Genomic DNA, 18,641 nt, shown 5'->3' on the forward strand with positions numbered 1-18,641 from the left:
ATTTTATGCTAATCTCAGTGATGGTTTTTTGAGTGTAGGAGGTTTTAAATTTTTCTCCTCGGGCTAAGATAGAAAATTGTTGCCATTTGGCATGGGTAACTAAAGAGATATAAAGAGTGGTTAAAAAGTACATTGGTAGCAAAGACACTGACCCAAGTAGATATGGCATTTTTTAATATCCAGGATCCTGGCTGAAATTTTAAATAGAACAGGGTATTTGGGAGCAGTATTTGGGAGCAGTATTTGGGAGTGTCACATAGACAGCACATCCCTCTGGGAGAATGCCTACTCTGCGAAAAATGTCAATGAAAAGAGACTACGGATTGACATAGCAAGCCTAAAACAGATACTAGAGAACAGGGAGATTGACAAGATCAAGAGGGTTGACAGCAGTTACCATTTATCTGACTGTCTAATGAAAAAAGGGACAAGTTTGAAGAAGTTTTCCTATAAGGAAGAGAATGTGAGGATAGATTTTTTTTAAAGGGAGGGGCTGGGGAGCATTTATTGTAGAAAAGGTGGCATTTTGGTCATTTATGTTAACGATCATTATTTTTTTTTCTGTAAGATGATGAATTGTTAGGAAAGAGAATGTTCCTCAATACTTAAGTCACAACTGAAGCTTTAATTGTTTAATAGACCACACTGATTGTTTGATAGACTGTACATAATATACATATATATATAAAGGGGATACAGGTAGTACTGTGGTGTTGGATGATAAGTAATTGTAGAACACAATAAAATTGGAATTGAAGAATTCAAGACTTGCTTTCCAGTTTTTATTACTGAGGTACCATCGGAACTAAACTAGGGGCACAGAGGACTGGATGAGGGCTTCGAGTGAGGACAACAGGTGCAGTCAGGGTATGGAGGTGTGTACTGTGAAGGGCCTGGTGGCTTAGGTGCAGTGGGGATGAGGTGGGGGCTGTGCATTGGGCAGAGACAACAGGAAAATCAGTTGACAGACACATGGTAAAGCTTAAAGTTGGAATGATGAACCGAATGAGGGACCTAAAGGGTGGGATCTGTGCTGTCCAAAGTTTGGTCCTGTTGTTCAACCTTAGGGTATAGCTGGCAGAGGGAATGTTAAATATCACAGAAGCGAGTCCGAATTGGTAGAATGGGGAGGTCCAGTCTGAGGTGGGAATATTTAATGGTCCCATTGAGAAACATGGGATCTGACAGAAACTCTAAGGATGATGCAGGGAGGGTCCAGAAACAGGAGGAATTTTGAAAGAGATAGGGATTTTGCTCAGGAGGGAGAGAAGACATGACCACTTGCTCAATGACTGGGTGTAGGGTGATGGGGGGGAGGTTCAAAGGTTACATAGGGAAAGTGCACAGTGATGTTGGAAGTATCAAGGATGATGGGGACAGAGTCGATGGTGACAGAGGAGGGTGGAGGGTCACTGATTGCAATTCAAGGGTCACTCGCACACTATTACTGAACACGCTGTCTTAGGTGATCAATCAGCCTGGCACCCCTTCACCCCCACACCAGGGACTTCCAAAACCGAATTATTCACAGGTAGTTGTTATCCACAGCCTTACCGCCTCTCAAAAAACCTCAATACTTAATAGTGGGTGGGATTTAACAGGAATATTTCTAAGTGTCGTTTTGGGTGTATTTGGCAGGGTGTTTCCCGTCGGCCTTTTGAGTGAAATCCACACCGGTATTTGCCCACACTTACGGTGCGATCGAACGGTCACATTGTGCCGGAAAAGCAGCTTGCCGCAGCACAATGTAGCCGTTAGAAGCCGAGAGATCCTACTCCCGAGATCTACCCAGCTTGCAACACCTTCTGAGATCTAACACAATCTTGCGAGTCATTGCAATGTGAATCTCGCCCTGTGGGCGGGTACACTTTTTGGTGAATTTGAATATTAGAGCGAGACAGCTAGTATCACTTTAATATGCAGTTTCCCGAGGCACTCCAGGCTTTGGGCTCTATCACCTTTGCCTTAGAGACCTCGGGCAAGTGTCATTCAGTACTGGTCTCTGTGGTGATATGCATCACTGTAGATACACAAGGGGTTAATGTAAGTACACATAGACTAGCTAAACACTAGAGGGAGCACCAGAGACATGACCCACAGACACTCAACCAATAGGTCAGTTAGATAGGACACGACCAATGGGCATTCACGTTACACACAGAGGTGACACTACCACAGGGGGGCATTACACCAACCCATATATAAAGGACACAGCACACATGATCTTCCTCTTTCCAGTGGAGACACTCAGTGAGTTCAGACACAGGGTTGATTCAACATCACACCCACCACGTGGATTGTAGCAGACTGGTTTGTCAGTCTGAGTAGCTATAGAAGGATCAACAGTAGTGGCGAACCCGAGTAGGAGAATTGTTAATAGTTCAATAAACGTGTTGAAGTTATCACCACGTCTGAACCTTCCTTTGTCAGAGTGCTCACCAAGGAAGCCGCTTATGCTACGCCAAGAGCATAACAAGACAGTCTCCATGAACGGGGACCAGATGAAATAACACTTGTGGGGGTCTCCCAGGGGATTAGAGGTCCCCAGGTGCTTGCCCTCTGGGCAGGGTGGTACCTGGAATTGTTGGTGCCTCTGGAGCACCCTGACACTGCCAGCCTGGTGTGCTGGCCAAGCAACCTAGCAGTGTCACCTGGGTGCCAGACTGGCACTGTCAAGTTGGTGCCAGCAGGGGCACTGCCAGGGTACCAGTCGGCATGCTAAGGTGCCAAGCCTTGCACGACAGTGTTTGGGATGGGGATGTTGTGCATGGGTGAGTTGGAGCTGGGGGATCACATCAGGGGCTCCAGAGATCGGGATGCCATTTAAAAATAGCATCCCAACCTCTCGCTATACTGAGGGGTTCTGGTCAGTGGAGCTCCTCAGTGCAGACAACAGGGCTCTGCCCAGCCTCAGCCGTGTGTCCCCCGCTGAGGGCCCCAATCTAACTGGGAGCATGTCAAATAATGTTGTGTTTCTCAGCGCTGCATGCACCGGGAAGCACACATATAAACACGCTCTCTCTGGGACTTTGTTCCCATTTAGTTGAAACGTGCCTTGGGGAGTTTCTCCATGGCCAACCCATACATTAGAATGTTTTCAGCAGTGGGGAGCTGAACTGCCTGGTGAGACCAGCTCTTCCGAGATCAGTTCGCCATTTTGAAAGGGTGCCACGTTCTCTAAGTGAGCTCAAGGGTCCACCCACACCCTCCTCCCATGAGCAATGTCACCCCCTTCCCACACACATGGGCATTACCCCACACCTCCCCCAAGTAAAGACACCCCGCTATAGGGCCGCTGAGGGTGCCCCTTTTTTTCCCTCTTTTAATAGTTCAGATTCTATAGTTTGAAAGGAGAAGAGCAGGTTCTTCAATGGGCAAGGGGACATTGTGGTCTCAAGTAGGAAGATCATTCCATGAGGCTGTACCAGGACATGAGTGCAGACCACCCCCTGGACCTGGGGCATCCCGTCGTTGGCGGTGAACCCCGCTGCCTGGGCATCCTGGTGGGCTTGGTCTATATTGAATCATAGAATCATAGAATTTACATTGCCGAAGGAGGCCATCCGGCCCATCGAGTTTGCACCACCCCTTGGAAAGAACACCCCACGCCTCCACCGTAACCCTGTAACCCCACTTCACCTTTTTGGAAACTAAGGGCAATTTAGCATGGCCAATCCACCTAACCTGCACATCTTTGGACTGTGGGAGGTAACCGGAGCACCCGGAGGAAACCCACGCAGACACAGGGAGAACGTGCAGACTCCGCACAGACAGTTACCCAAGCCGGGAATGGAACCTGGGACCCTGGAGCTGTGAAGTAACTGTGCTAACCACTGTGCTACCCATGCTGCTCGGTGCTACCGTGCAACACCGGGCTGAAATGGTTGTATTGAGCTGTCTGGGCATATAGGGTCTCCATGATGGCACAGATGCACCTGTGCACTGAGGTCTGTGAGAGCCCGGACAGATCTCCACTCAGCGCCTGGAAGGAACCCGCCACATAAACGTTCAGGGCAACCATCACTTTGACGGCCACCGGGAGCGGGTGTCCTCCCCCATACCCCCGCAGTGCCAGGTGTGCCATCATCTAGCAAATGTGTCGCACTGTCTCTGTGCTCAGCCGGAGTCATTGGCGGTATGCCCGGTCCAGCAGGTCCTTGAATGACAGGCGAGGCTAGTACACGCGAGGCCTCATGCGGTGCCTCCTTGGCACCTCCTCCTCGGCCTATTGGGCGGCCAGCTCTCCAACCTGGGTGGCTGCCACTTGTCCTTCTGCGGCACGCTCCACTGCTGCCCGCTCTGCTGCTGCAGGTACCTCCTCCTCCGCGAGCAGGGCCCACACGTACAGCTGCAGGGCATCCCCCCCCCCCAGGGCTACAGCGACTAGCAGGGAGGCATTATTGCTGCTTGAATTCCAGTATCTATTGGCTGCAGGGAGTGAAAGGCTGACATTTTGGCATAGTGCAAACCCCCGTGCCCAACCAGGTAAACCAGGCTACATGGGGGCCCCAGCTGGCACGGCGCGCTCTGCCCCTGCATGTCCCCCCACCCCATTCCCGCACCCCTGGTTCCGCAGTGGCTGGCACCGTGGCGGCCTCTGGCCCCCGTGTCAGTCCCTGATGCCAGAGGTACCATCCGCTGGCATTGCCCTCACCTGGTGTATGCACAGCAACCCCCGTAGAGGCTATTGTGGGTATTGCCCTTGGTAGGCCGCCGGTGGGTGGAAACCGAGTTGGGGGAGTGGCGGTTGGGTGGGGTACGGGGGTGGGGACGCCCATATGGCTGGTGGCATTCTGCAGAACCAGGGGCCAAGGTGGGTGGGCAGTGGGTGTACAGCAAGATGGCTGCGGTAATAGTGGTCTGGGAATGGGCACAGCCCCAATCCCGTGGGGGGGTCACCAGGCCCATACAGGGCACCCCCAGCCCAGCCAACCCCACCAGTGTCTGGCCTGGCAGTCCACAGTTGCTCCTCTCTGGGTCCTTCATCAGCCGGTTTCACAATTTTTAAAAGCACAAGTGAAGCGCACCGTCGGGAACTCGACCCATTGGAGGGTGGAAGCCCCGGGATTACCGGGTCGGGCCTGCTAATGATATGCAAACGGTGTTTACAGTACGTGCGTTCCAGTACTTATTGACGCCACTGTCGAAGTGATGGAGAATCACGATTTGCCATCAAATTGGCACCTGCAGTGAATTTGGCATTGGAATCTATTCTCCGCGATTCTATTCTATTCTATTCCCAATAGGCCAGAATTCTATTCTCCGCGATCTATGTTCCGCGATTCCGGCGTCGGAAAACAGAGAATCCCACTGGGATACTGGGAGATGTGGTCCCCTTGGTTCAAAAGCACAAGTTGTGCTTTTTGTTAGCCATTCCCAAAGAGAGATACCAAATGTGTCTAATCTGTTTTATGGCTTTGCGGACGAGCACTTGGTATTTTATATTTTTTCATGTTTGTTGTTTGAGTGTGCTTTTGATGTCTTTGGTTAGATTTGTGAGATCTCTGCGATTTGTTCTTTTTTACATCTTTTTATCATCTTTGTTTGGTGCGACATTTAGTCGCAAGTGTGGCGTTGTAAATTAGATAAGGTTTTATTCTCCAATTGGGAGTCTCTCTGCTAAAGAGGGGGTTAGTTAACGGGAGTTAACTGCAGCTCATTACAATTGTCTTTTTTTTAAACGAGCTTAGAGTTTGTGTTTAGTTGTGTTTTGTTAATTGCAGGATTTAGGATAAGTTATTGTTTGCCATTTTTTCATTTGCTTTGAAGTGTGGTTAAACACAACTGTGATGGTGTTTTTGGGGTGGGAGGGGCTGTTTAGCACAGGGCTAAGTCGCTGGCTTTGAAAGCACACCAAATAGGTCAGCAGCACGGTTCGATTCCCGCAACAGCCTCCCCGAACAGGCGCCGGAATGTGGAGACTAGGGGCTTTCACAGTAACTTAATTGAAGCCTACTCGTGACAATAAGCGATTTTCATTTCACGAGTGGGGTGGATTTTAGCGTTAGTCTGCTGATGGTATCTGTTGGTTTCCCTTTGTCACATCATCTGATTTGGCTCATAGGCCATGTTGGGTGGATCTTTTTGCTTTATCTTTTCAATGTCCCTCATTTGGTATCTCTCTTTGGGAATGGCTAACTCCGGAATAAGGGGTGGTGGGAGAACTCCAATCCATCAGGTTACCTGGAATGGCTTTGAATGGGTTTGAATGGCTCTGTAAAATGGTCAAGGGCATCCGCTCATCTTAAGAGCCTAAACCTCCAATGTTACCTTTTTGCAGAAAACCCACATACGTATCAAGGATCAGACGCAAAGGTTGGGTTGGGCAAGCTTTTCATTCCAGTTTCAATTACATAGCCAGGAGGACAGCGATTTTAATTATTTAAACAGTTCAGTTTTCCTCTCCTCGGATTATACTTGACCCCAGTGGTTGATATATTATTGTTTGTACCTGATGAACACCCCAGTAGTCCTGGTCAATGTTTATGCCCCTAACTGGGATAATACAAATTTTATTAACTCTGTCAACTTCCATGCCCAACCGTGATTCACACCAGCTTATTTTAGGAGACAACCTGAACTGTGTTTTTGACGCTAAATTGGATTATTCTAAACTTGAGTCCCTTGTCCCATCAGGGATGACCAGGGCTTTGGTCTTCTTCTATGGCTCAGATGAGGGGTAGATCCCTGGCGCTTTTTGAACATGTCCACCACGCATATTCCCACATTGACTTTTTAATTTTAGACACGGCCCTCCTCCCTTTGGTACTGAGGGCTGAGTACTCAGCAATTATTATCTCCGACCATTTTGTTGATCAGTTGCTGGGGTCTGGCCCCACCCAGCGCCAACCTTGGAGATTAGATACTACTTTGCTGGCCGATAAACATCTTTGCAAGCATTTGTCCTCCTCAATAGATGACTACATTAAAGTAAACAGGTCTGACTCAATCTCCCCCTCTGTGCTGTGGGAGGCTATTAAGGCCTTCCTTGGTGGGGAACTTATTTGTTATAGAGAATACATGCTGAGGATAATGAAGTTGGAGCAGCAGAGGCTAGTGGATTGCATTCTAGAAGTGGATCACCAATACTCGCTCGATCCTACTCCAGAGCTATTGGCAAGCAGGAAAAGATTGCAGTCCCAGCGTGAGCTACTATCCACTAACAAGGTTGTATGCCAGTTATAGTGCTCTAGGGCACTTTTTATGAGTATAGGGAGAAGGCCAGTCGTCTCCTGATTCACCAGTTCATGGGAGGGATTCTCCAATCCCGCGAAAGAGTGTCCACGCCGTCGTAAACGCCGTCGCGTTTTACAAAGGCGTGAACGGACCTCTCCCACATCTAATTCTGGCCCCTACAGGGGGCCAGCACAGAGCTGGAGTGGTTCGCGCCACTCCAGCTGCAGATCCCGGTGCGAACTGTGCGCTACGGAATCCACGCATGCGCAGTTGCGCCGGCGCCAACACGCGCATGCGCAGTGGCCTCCTTCAACGTGCCAGCCCGACGCAACATGACGCAGGGCTACAGGGGCCGGCGCGTAGGGAAGGAGGCCCCCAGCCACAGAGGCCAGCCTGCCGATCAGTGGGCCCCGATCGCGAGCCATCGGTGGCCCCCCTCCCACCCTCCACAGGCCGACCCCGACCCTGCGCGCAGAGTTCCCGCCGGCTGCGACCAGGTGTGGACGGCGGCGGCGGGACTCTGCCTTTTTAGAGCGGCCGCTCGGCCCATCCAGTCTGGAGAATCGGCGGCCCGGCTGCGTAGAGCGGCCCGCGCCGCACCAAACCCTCCAGCGCCAATGGCGCCGATTCTCCTCTCCACGGAGAATTGCGTGCCGGCGTCGGGGCAGCGTGGCGCGGTTGTGGGGATTCTTCAGCGTGGGGCTGGGAGAATCCCGCCCCCTATGTCAAGCTGCCTCCTGTGAGATCCTCAAATACTCAATTTGGGCAGCAATCTGCTTCCACCCCTCTCCAGGTCAATGTAGTTTTTAAATCCTACTACTGCAACGTGTGTAAATCGGAGCCCCCTGCAAATAAATCAATCATGACTGACATTCTAGACGGCCTGTTCAAGCCACCTATCGAGGTGGACAAGAGCTGTGAAATGGACTCCCCGTTAAAGCCCAACGAGATTTTAAAATGTATTGGGCTGATGTAGGCTGGCAAGGCCCCTGGTCTGGGTGGCTTTCTGATTGAAATTTACAATAAGGTCTCAGAACAGCTCATACCTTTGTTATTGGATATGTTTGATAACTCTTTATCCCAGGGTTTATTGTCACTGGTCCTCACTCAAGCCTTGCTTCTTAAGAAGGACAAAAACCCAATCAAGCGTGGTTCATACCAACCCATCTGACTTTTAATGGCGGACGTTAAGCTGTTTGCTAAGGTTTGGCATTCCAATTGGAGCCTTGCCTCTCAAGTACAATTTTGGAGGATGAAACAGGCTTCCTGAAGGGCCGACAATTGGCGACCAACATAGGTCATCTCTTAAATGTTATTCTTTCCCCCTTCTCTGCACACGAACCTGACATGATAGTGTTTCTTGATGCTGAAAAAGGCTTTGACAGGGTGGAATGAGAATATTTATTTGAGATTCTCGAGAGATTTGGATTCAGTCATAAATTTGCCTCTTGGATCCTTTGGTTATATAATGCCCCTGTGGCCAAGAACAGTCAATACACAGACTACTTCCTATTGAATAGGGACACTAAACAAGGATGCCCACTGTAGTAATCCACGGGAGGCAGGAGTTCCGTCACCACACCAATATTTATTTACAATAACGATATTACAGGAGCAGCTACAAACAGTGCTGCTAGCAGTCCAGTCAACTCAAGACTGGCTCACAAAGCCTACACAGGTGATTATATGGACCCCCTCAATGAGCTATCATTGAGGGAGCTCATACTCCAATTGGCCAACCAATAAAGCCAATTGGAGTTCATTACACCCCTCCCCCCCAAGGTCCGAGGAATTCCTGCCAGCTGGCATTCCTCTGAGCTTCTTCCTGCTCCTCATGTCTGGGTCTGTCACCTCTGTGTCGTCCGCCGGGTCGTTCTCCCAAGTGGGCGGGGTGTACCTTATAGGTGCCCGTCTTTTCCTTGACGACCTCCTTGGAAGTTGTTCTTCCTCCTCCTCGGGGAGAGGTGTCGCGGCGGCCTCGTCGAGTGTGTCCATCTCCGACTCTGATGACTGGATGACGGGGTCTGGAGAAATTGCTCGGGGCTGGGGTGTGGGTATCCTTTCCGTCTGGGCTATCCCAGCGTGAGGCGGTCCTGCTTCGCCTGCCTCCAGGTGTGGTTCCGCTGCCCTTATTTGGTCTAGGTGTTTCTTCAGCACCTTACCTCCTATTGAAACCTCATAGGGTATGGGCCCTGTTTGGGACTCTACCGTGCCTTTGACCCACGTTGGTCCATTCCCATAATTCTTGACCCAAACCGGTGCCCCCACCTGGAAATGTCTCTGCTGCCGACTATTATCATGCCCCCTGCGTTGGGCCTCCTGATGTTTCTCCACTTTCCCCGTTAAATTTGGGAAAAGGAGACTCAGCCTCGTTCGCAGCCGCCTTCCCATTAAGAGTTCAGCTGGCGGTATGCCCGTTGTGGAATGCGGTGTGGTCCTTTAATCAAACAGCCAACGGGAGAGCTTTGTGTCTATTGACGCTGCCGGCTGATTCTTGAGTCCCGCTTTAAGTGTCTGGACCGCTCTCTCTGCCAGGCCGTTGGTCGCTGGATGGTAAGGGGCCGTTTTGATGTGACGGACTCCGTTTTCCTTCAGGAATTTTCCAAATTCCCCACTTGTGAATGCCGTTCCGTTGTCCGACACCAATACCTCCGGAAGTCCATGTGTTGCAAACGAGGCCCTGAGCTTTTCAATTGTCGATGCTGTGCTTGCCGTGTTTACCCAGTGGACGTCCAACCATTTGGAGTGGGCGTCCACTATCACCAAAAACATTGAGCCCATGAAAGGGCCGGCATGGTCAATATGAAGGCGGGTCCACGGTCTGCCTGGCCATTCCCACGGGTGCAATGGCGCCGCTGGTGGCGCTCTTTGCCCCTGTTGGCACTTCTGGCACCGACGTACCAAGGCTGCTATGTCTGTGTCCAAACCTGGCCACCAAACGTAGCTTCGAGCTAGCATCTTCATTTTAGACACCCCTGGGTGTCTGTGATGTAACTCAGTTAAGATTGCCTGATGGCCCTGAGCTGGGACGATTACCCGGGCTCCCCATAATAGGATACCGTCTTCTATGGTTATTTGGTCCCTTCTGCTCCAGTATGGGTGCATCTGGGGCTCCACTGGTCTTTCCAGTTCCCCTGTTAGCAATAAATGCTTCATCTTGGCTAAAACTGGGTCTTTTTGCGTCCACAACCGAATATGTTGTGCGTCTACTGGGAGGGTGTCCAAAAAATTTAGAGTCATTACTGGTTCCTCTACTTTTGGTATTTGCGGCGGAGTCCAGTCAACTCAAGACTGGCTCACAAAGCCTACACAGGTGATTATATGGGCCCCCTCAATGAGCTATCATTGAGGGAGCTCATACTCCAATTGGCCAACCAATAAAGCCAATTGGAGTTCATTACACCCACATTCTCCATTTTGTTCACCCTGGCAATAGAGCCGCTGTCTATAGCGTCGAGGGCCTCTAGTTAATGAAGGAGTATTAATCATGATGGGGTGGAGCATCGGATATCTCTTTATGCAGATGAAATACTTCTGCATATTACAGACCCAAGTTCCTCCATCGATGGCAGAATGAAGACACTTAATACCTTCGGCTCCTTCTCTGGCTACAAGCTAAATTTAGGCACGAATGAATGTTTTCCGGTTAATTCCCCTGGAAGGTTCCGCGGGTAAAGAGGAGGATGCTGGAACGGAACCGTAGCGAGGGGGGGCTGGCGTTGCCGAACCTCAGCAACTACTACTGGGCGGCTAACATAGCCATGATAAGGAAATGGATGATGGTTACGGAGTCGGTTTGGGAGCAGGTGGAGGCTGCTTCGTGCAGGGACACCAGCCTGGCAGCCCTGGTCACAGCTCCCCTGCTGTTCCCGCCGGCCAGGTACTCCACCAGCCCTGTAGTGGTGGTGGCTTTGCGGATTTGGGGCCAATGGAGGAAGCCTGCGGGGGAAGTGGGAGCATCGGTTTGGTCCCCAATATGTGACAACCACCGATTTGTCCCGGAGAAGATGGATGGCGGGTTTCGGGTGTGGCGGAGGGCGGGAGTGGGAAGGATGGGCGACTTGTTCCTGGAAGGGAGCTTCGCGAACATGAGGGCGCTGGAGGAGAAATTCGGGCTGGCGAGGGGGAATGACTTTCGGTACTTGCAGGTGCGGGATTTCGTACGTAGACCGGTCCCGTCCTTTCCACGCCTTCCACCAAGGGGGATCCAGGACAGGGTAATTTCCAGGGGAGAGGTAGGAGAGGGGAGAGTCTCGGATATTTATAAAGAGTTTATGGGAGCAGAGGACACAGGGACCGAGGAACTGAAACTTAAGTGGGAGGAGGAGCTTGGTGGGGAGTTGGAGGGAGGCATATGGGCAGACGCTCTGAGGAGGGTAAATGGAACCGCAATATGTGCCAGGCTCGGTCTGATTCAGTTCAAGGTGGTTCACCGGGCACACATGACGGTGGCCCGGATGAGCAAATCCTTTGGGCTGGAGGACAAGTGTGCTAGATGTGGGAGAGGGCCAGCGAACCATGTCCACATGTTCTGGGCGTGTCCAAAACTCAGGGGATACTGGCAGGGATTTGCGAACGTCATATCCCGGGTGCTGAAAACAAGGGTGGTGATGAGTCCAGAGGTGGCGATTTTTGGGGTGTCGGAAGACCCGGGAGTACAGGAGGGGATAGAGGCTGACGTTGTGCCCTTTGCTTCCTTGATAGCCCGGCGACGAATACTGTTGTCCTGGAGGGACTCAAAGCCCCCAAAGACCGAAGTATGGCTGTCGGACATGGCAAGCTTTCTCGGCTTGGAAAAAAAATCAAGTTCGCCTTACGAGGATCACTATCGGGGTTCGCCCGGAGGTGGCAACCATTCATCGACTTCTTCGCGGGGAACTAATCGTCAGCAAGGGAGGGGTGTGGGTGTGTGGGGGGGTAGAATAGTGTAGAGTAGGGAGGAAGAATAGGCGGGTCTATTTGTAATTGGTATCTGCACACTAATGCATATTGCTACTGTTTACAATGCCAAAAATACCTCAATAAAATTGTCTGTTAAAAAAAAACATTTCCCTGGAAGGCGAGCGCAATTAGACTTGTTACCTTTCCATCTTTCTAATATAAGTTTCCATAACTTGGGGGTCAGGATAGCCTACAATTGGGCCTCACCTCATAAGTTGATTAACCGAAGCCTGATCAATAATGTTAAAATGGACCTACAGAGGTGGAACTCCCTTCTTCTATCTTTGGCAGGTAGGATTCAAACAATTAAAATGAATGTACTCCTAGGTTCTTATTTCTCTTTCAACATCTTCCTATTTTTCTGCCCAAATCTTTTTTTTATTAAGGTTAATAACTTTGGGCAGGATTCTCCGTTGCTCGATGCCGAAATCGGGAACGGCAATCAGGTGGAGAATAGCTCCCGACGCTCAAATCGCGGCAGGCGCCGTTTTGAAGCCGGGTCGCGATGCTCCGTCCCCTCCAAATCAGCATCATTGTAATGCGCGCGCAGTTGTAACCGCGTTCGCATCTCATTATCAGGCCCACCTGCGATGCTCCGCCTCCGTTGGGCCGAGTTCCTGACGGCGTGGTCCACGTGTGATCTCAACAGTCATGAACCTGGCATGACTACGAAGAGAGAGGGCGTACGGTCAGTGTCCAGCTCCGCCATACTTCGCCGACAATCGTGCCGCTGGCCAGGGAGCTTATGCCAAGGCTGGGGGAGTAATGGGGGGTGGCCGGGAGTGGGCTGTGAGGTCAGGATAGACGGGTATGCGGTCCAACGCAACCAACGCCTGGGGCGATCGGTGCGAGTGAGGGGGGTGCACAGTGTTCGCGCGGCTGCAGCTCGATAGCCCTATGCATGTCCATCATGGACCCGCCGATTCCCCCACCATTGTTTGCATTTCCTGCGGGTGTTCCACACAGCGCCGGTGCTAGCCCCTCACCGGCAGCCGAATCAGTGCGGGTGGGGCCAATTTTTCCGACATGGAGCTCCTTGGATCCTCCATCGACATCAACACTTAGAAGCAGGAATGGAGAATCCAGCCCTTTATATCTGCTTTTACTTGGGTGGGTAAGATTTGCAGAATCTGCAGCATCCTACTCCAAGGGGGCAGTCAGACAGGGGGCTTGACCCTCCCAAATTTATTGTTTTATTTATTGTTTTATAATTGGGCTGCTAAAATCAAAATATTTTGTTGTTCTATTTCCCGATTCTATTTGAGGTCAAATGTGGGCTTGCTATGGTGCCATTTCTAATCTCCTTACCATAATTGCTGCACCTTTGCCCTTTACTACTCTTATATTTTCCTCAAACCCATGAAATGCAGAAAGTCAGAATGCAGGTACAGTGTGTTATAAAAAGGCAAATGGAAGGTGAGCATTTATTGCAAAAGGACTGGAGTATAAATGTAGAGAAGTGGTGTTACAATTGTACAGGGTTTTGGTGAGACCACATCTGGAGTATTGTGTCCAGTCTTGGTCTCCTTATTTGAGGAAGGATGTGGTGGCATTGGAGGCAGTTCAGAGGAGGTTCACCGGATTGGTTCCAGGGATGAAAGAGTTGACCTATGAGGAGAGATTAAACAGTTTGGGTTTATACTCGCTGGAGTTTAGAAGGACAAGAGGGGATCTGATCAAGGTATATAAAATACTAAAAGAGATCGATGAAGTAAACATTGTCCAAATGTTCCTCTTGTGGGGCCGTCTTGAATGAGAGGTCATGGATATAGGTTGAGAGGTTGTAGATTTTAAACTGAGATGAGGAGGAACTACTTCTCGCAGAGGGTGATGAATCTATGGAACTCGCTGCCTCATAGTGCGGTGGAGTCTGAATCATTAAATGGTTTCAAGAAGGAGGTAAATACTTTTCTGATAAAAACAATGGGTTAAAGGGATATGGGGGACAGGTAGAAAGATGGATTTGAGACCAGGAAGAGGTCAGCCATGATCTGATTGAATAGCGGAGCAGGCCCGAAGGGCTGAATTGCCTACTTCCGCTCCTAATTCCTATGTTCCTACGTTTCAGTGGTAGTTTCCTCTCAGAGGATTTGCAAATAGTTTCATGAACATTTTAAGCTCCTTTCCCTGTCTTCACTGGCCCCTATTTGTAATAATCACCTTTTCTTACCTCCTGGATTAGACCTAACATTGAAACCTTGGAAAACAAAGGAACTTGAGCATTTTGGTGTCCTGTTCGTAGAGACGAGGTGTGGTGATATGGATGGTACATCACGAGGTTTGCAAGTATTAGAGATCTGGCTGGCATATTTCAGCAACCCAATTCTAGCATTTTTTGTTATTTTCAAGTTTGAGACTTCTCTCTTACAGCTTTCATAGAATCCCTACAGAAGGAGGATATTTGGCCTATCAAGTCTGCACCAACCCTCTGAAAGAGCCCCCTGCTGAGGCTCACCCCAGCCCCATCCCTGTAACCCCATCCAACTCATACATCTTTTGGACACGAAAGGGCAATTTTACCATAGGCAATCCACCTAACCTGCACATTGTTGGACTTCCTGTCCCTTGGCTCTGCCTTCCCCTTTGCTGAATGAGATTTTATCTTTGGCTCAGCCTGCCAAGCGGTCTATTTCGGACCTGTATGTCCATATTATCTTGTCAGATTTCTCTCGACTAAACAAGGTGAGCACGAAATGGGAAAGTGTGTTGGACCCTATACTTACTAGCAAAGCTTGAAGGGAGGCTCTTTACAGGGTCAACTCCATGTCCTCATGCACTGGGTTGAGCCGAATACAATTCAAGGTGCTACATAGGGCGCACTTGACCAAGGCAGGGATGAGTGGATTTTTTCCAAACGTTGAGGACATATTTCATATACGCATATGTTTTGGTCCTGCCTCAAACTGGCCAGCTTCTTGGCTGCGTTTTTAGCACCATGTCGGGGATACTCCATGTGGATTTCATCCCAAGTCCACTGGTAGCCATATTTGGGGTTTCGGATTCACCAGTGTTTCACTCAGGGGTGGATGCGGATGTTGTAGCCTTTGCTTCACTGATTACTCAGGGACGAATATTGCTTGGTCGGAGGTCCCCCGTTCCATCCAGTGCCTTGACCTAGTTGGGTGACTTAATGTCATTCTTACACTTCGAGAACATTAAATTCACGATCAGGGGGTCAGTAGCGAGGTTCTACCTGAGATGGCAGCTATTAATTTCCTTTTTCAAGGATCCAGACACCATAAGCTGTTATGGGGTTTAGTTACAGTGTTTAAGTTAATTATGTGTTTTTTTTTAAATTGTTGGGCGGGATTCTTCGTTGCCCGCGCCGAAATCGTTTTCGGTGATCGGGCAGGAAATGGGTTCTGATGGCGAAATCAGTGACACCGCCAGTTAGACGCCGGTCAGCCATGCTCCACCCACCTCCAAAATGGTGTCATTGTGACGTGCGCCGCGCGCAGTCGAAATGCCATTGGCAGCTCATCGGCCGGCTCCCCATAGGTTGAGTCCCTGACGGCATGGGACACGTGCGGTCACACAAATCGTGAACCCGGCGTGGTGGCTGTGGACTGTGTCCAGTGCCGCCACACTCAGCCGCGATCTGTGCTGCTGGCCAAGGGGGGCTTCTGCGAGGGCTGGGGGGACTGGCGGGGGATGGTCAGGGGTGTGCGGTGGGGTCGCAGATGGTGGGTTGGGTCCGCGCATGGCCGGAGCCATGTTGTATGACCCGATCGTTGCAAGTCATCAGCTATGAGCATGCGCGGCCCGGGACTTGGCCATTTTCGGCACAGGAGGCGTGAGTTTCAATCGGCGCCAGTGCTAGCCCCTCACTGGTACCGGAATCGGTGAAGGGTTTGTGCCGATTTTCTCCACCACCTCCTGCAGATTCTCCGTTCGAGCCGGCACTTAGCGGCAGGAACGGAGAACCCAGCCCATTATATTTGCTTGTCATTTTTGCACTCTTGCAGTAGCGTTAGTTGTTTGTTGATAAGTAAAAATTCAATAACTATACTTAAAAATAAATCAGACTGTATAAATGATGTGACCATCAATTCACACGACATGTGGTTGGACGTGAACAGTGGTTTTAATAATCTTACAAAGGAGCCTGCCTGCGATGTGATGAACTGGCAGCAGGCTCAGACTGCCAAGCTTTATACTTCCAGTTAGTGGGAGGGGCCAAGGGCGGAGCCATGGGCGGAGCCAAGGGTGGAGCCCAGTACAAACTCCTCATCTCCCCCTACATCTCCCCCTATGGGCAGAGCGGCGCAACTGCTCGTATACCGAGCTTACATAGACACAGTACATCATATATAATAACAGTGTGAATTACACGGACTGTGATTGACCACAATAAGCTAACCTGATAATATCATATCACAATTTATTTATGCTGCTATGACTATTTTGTGTGTATAAAAGAAGTGATAAAGTTGAATTTTTATTTCATTTGCAGCAACAAAATGACAACACCGATAGTGTTGATTTAAACGAATCAATCGTCAGTTGACACAGGGTTTTAGCCACGGATTGAAATCCTCACACATTTCAGATTCAAATTCCTCAACTTGAATGCAAAAAAGTTGGAATTTGATGCAAAATTAATTTGTGTATGCTTAGCTGTCCAGGGGGAAATATTGGACTGAAAGGTATGAAAATCTAAAGACTTGCAACGCAGCCGGGTTTAAGTTGCTAATTGCACCTCATGGCATGAGCTATGAATAGAGATAGCCACAACAGTCTCTTTCTTTATCTTCACCAAACTCCTCCAGAATTATAATTGCATACCTTATTATTGATATTCATTGTTGCAGCAAACGGGATGTAAATTCAACATTTTCATCTTTTTTATGCTGACTAAATTGCCATTTGTGGCATGAATCATTGCAATATTGTACTATCAGATTTTTATACGGAATTATTTTGATTATGGGGTCTGAAATGGCCACAATCTGGGTTTGAAGGTGATTGTTTACACAAAGAAGTGTATTGATTTCGCCTGTTTACTCAAACAATAAAGAACATGCATATTGAATGCATAGGAGCCAGCTTAAACAACCTTCATTAAAGGTGATGTGTAACTTCCGGTGACGTTTGCGAGCTGGTCGGCTGCATCGAGAAGAGCTCCCGCCGGTGGCCACTATTTGCAGCGCTTTCAGGGGTTTACCCGATTCTTCGCTCTGCCCCCCCCCCCCCCCCCCCCCCCGATTATAGTCAGCCTTTGTGGGCATCCCGGACATCAAGCGGGGCCGGATAGGAAACCGGCGAGGAACCCCACGCGGGTGTCGGGCGGCTGGTGCTGAGGCGTCGGGCCCAGTGCACGCAGAGGTCGGAGCAGTGGGGGCAGAGCCAAACGAAGGTCGAGGCGGCAGGCCCGATGCCAGGGCGCGATGTAGGTGAGATGTCCCACATCGGGTGGCTCCCGCCTAGAATATTGTAAGAAGACTGAAGTCCGGTCCCAGGGAAATTCTGGAGGAAAACAAAAAAGAAGAGAAAGAAGTTTTAAAGAAATTGGGTGAAAGTTTTTTTTTGAAGGAAGACATTTTTTGTTTTTCAAAGATTGAAGAAGGAATGAAGGGTGAAAAAAAAGGAAAAATAATAAGTCGTTAAAGGATGCGAAAAGCAGTGTCGAGGAAGGTAGGAAACGCAGGCTCGCTCTTGACTGAGAGGACCAGCAACAGTTCTGACAAGATGGCGGATGCATGGTGGGGCCGCACTGCTTACGGTGGAGAAGATGACCGAGGTGATGGTGTTGGAGCTGGAAAAGCAGTTTGCAAGGGACATGGAGGCTTTGAGGAAGGAGATGGCGGTCACATTGAAGTCATTGGTGGAGGTGGAAATCGTCCCGGTGAGGGTGGCTGTGGCAAAGACATCGGCTGAGGTGAGAGAGCAGGGCGAGAAGATGATGGTAGTGGAGGAGGCCGTGTCAGGTCACAGCAACCAGTTAACCTCGATGGGGGATGAGCTGTGGAGGGTGGTGGAGGACAACAGAGGACTCTGAGCAAAGCTCGAGGACTTGGAGAACCGCTCGAGGCGACACAATCTGAAAATTGTGGGCTTGCCCGAAGGGACAGAGGGCCCAAGGCCAACAGAGTACTTCGCTAAGAAGTTGGCGGAGTTGTTGGGGGAGGGTGAGAACCACTCCCGGTACAAGCTGGACCGAGCTCATCGGTCATTAAGGCCGAAGCCCAAAGTGAACGAGCCGCCAAGAGCAGTAATTATCCATAAGTACTGCATGAAGAAGGTGTTAAGCTGGGCAAAGCAGAAGCACGAGGTGCAGTGGGATGGTGCTGGAGTTCGGATCTACCAGGACTTGACGGTGGAGTTGGCTAAAAGACGAGCGGCGTTCGGTCGAGCGAAGGCGGCACTGGACAAAAAGCGAGTGCGATATGGTATGGTGTACCCGGCGAAGCTGAGGGTAACATATAACGCCAAAGACTTTTATTTCGAGACAGCGGAGGCGGCTGAGGCGATCGTGAGGGCAGAAGCCTTGGGACAGATGTGAGGAGCAGAGCTGGAAGAGAGAC

This window comes from Scyliorhinus canicula, chromosome 4, assembly GCF_902713615.1.
Source record: "Scyliorhinus canicula chromosome 4, sScyCan1.1, whole genome shotgun sequence".
Taxonomy (NCBI): Eukaryota; Metazoa; Chordata; class Chondrichthyes; order Carcharhiniformes; family Scyliorhinidae; genus Scyliorhinus; species Scyliorhinus canicula.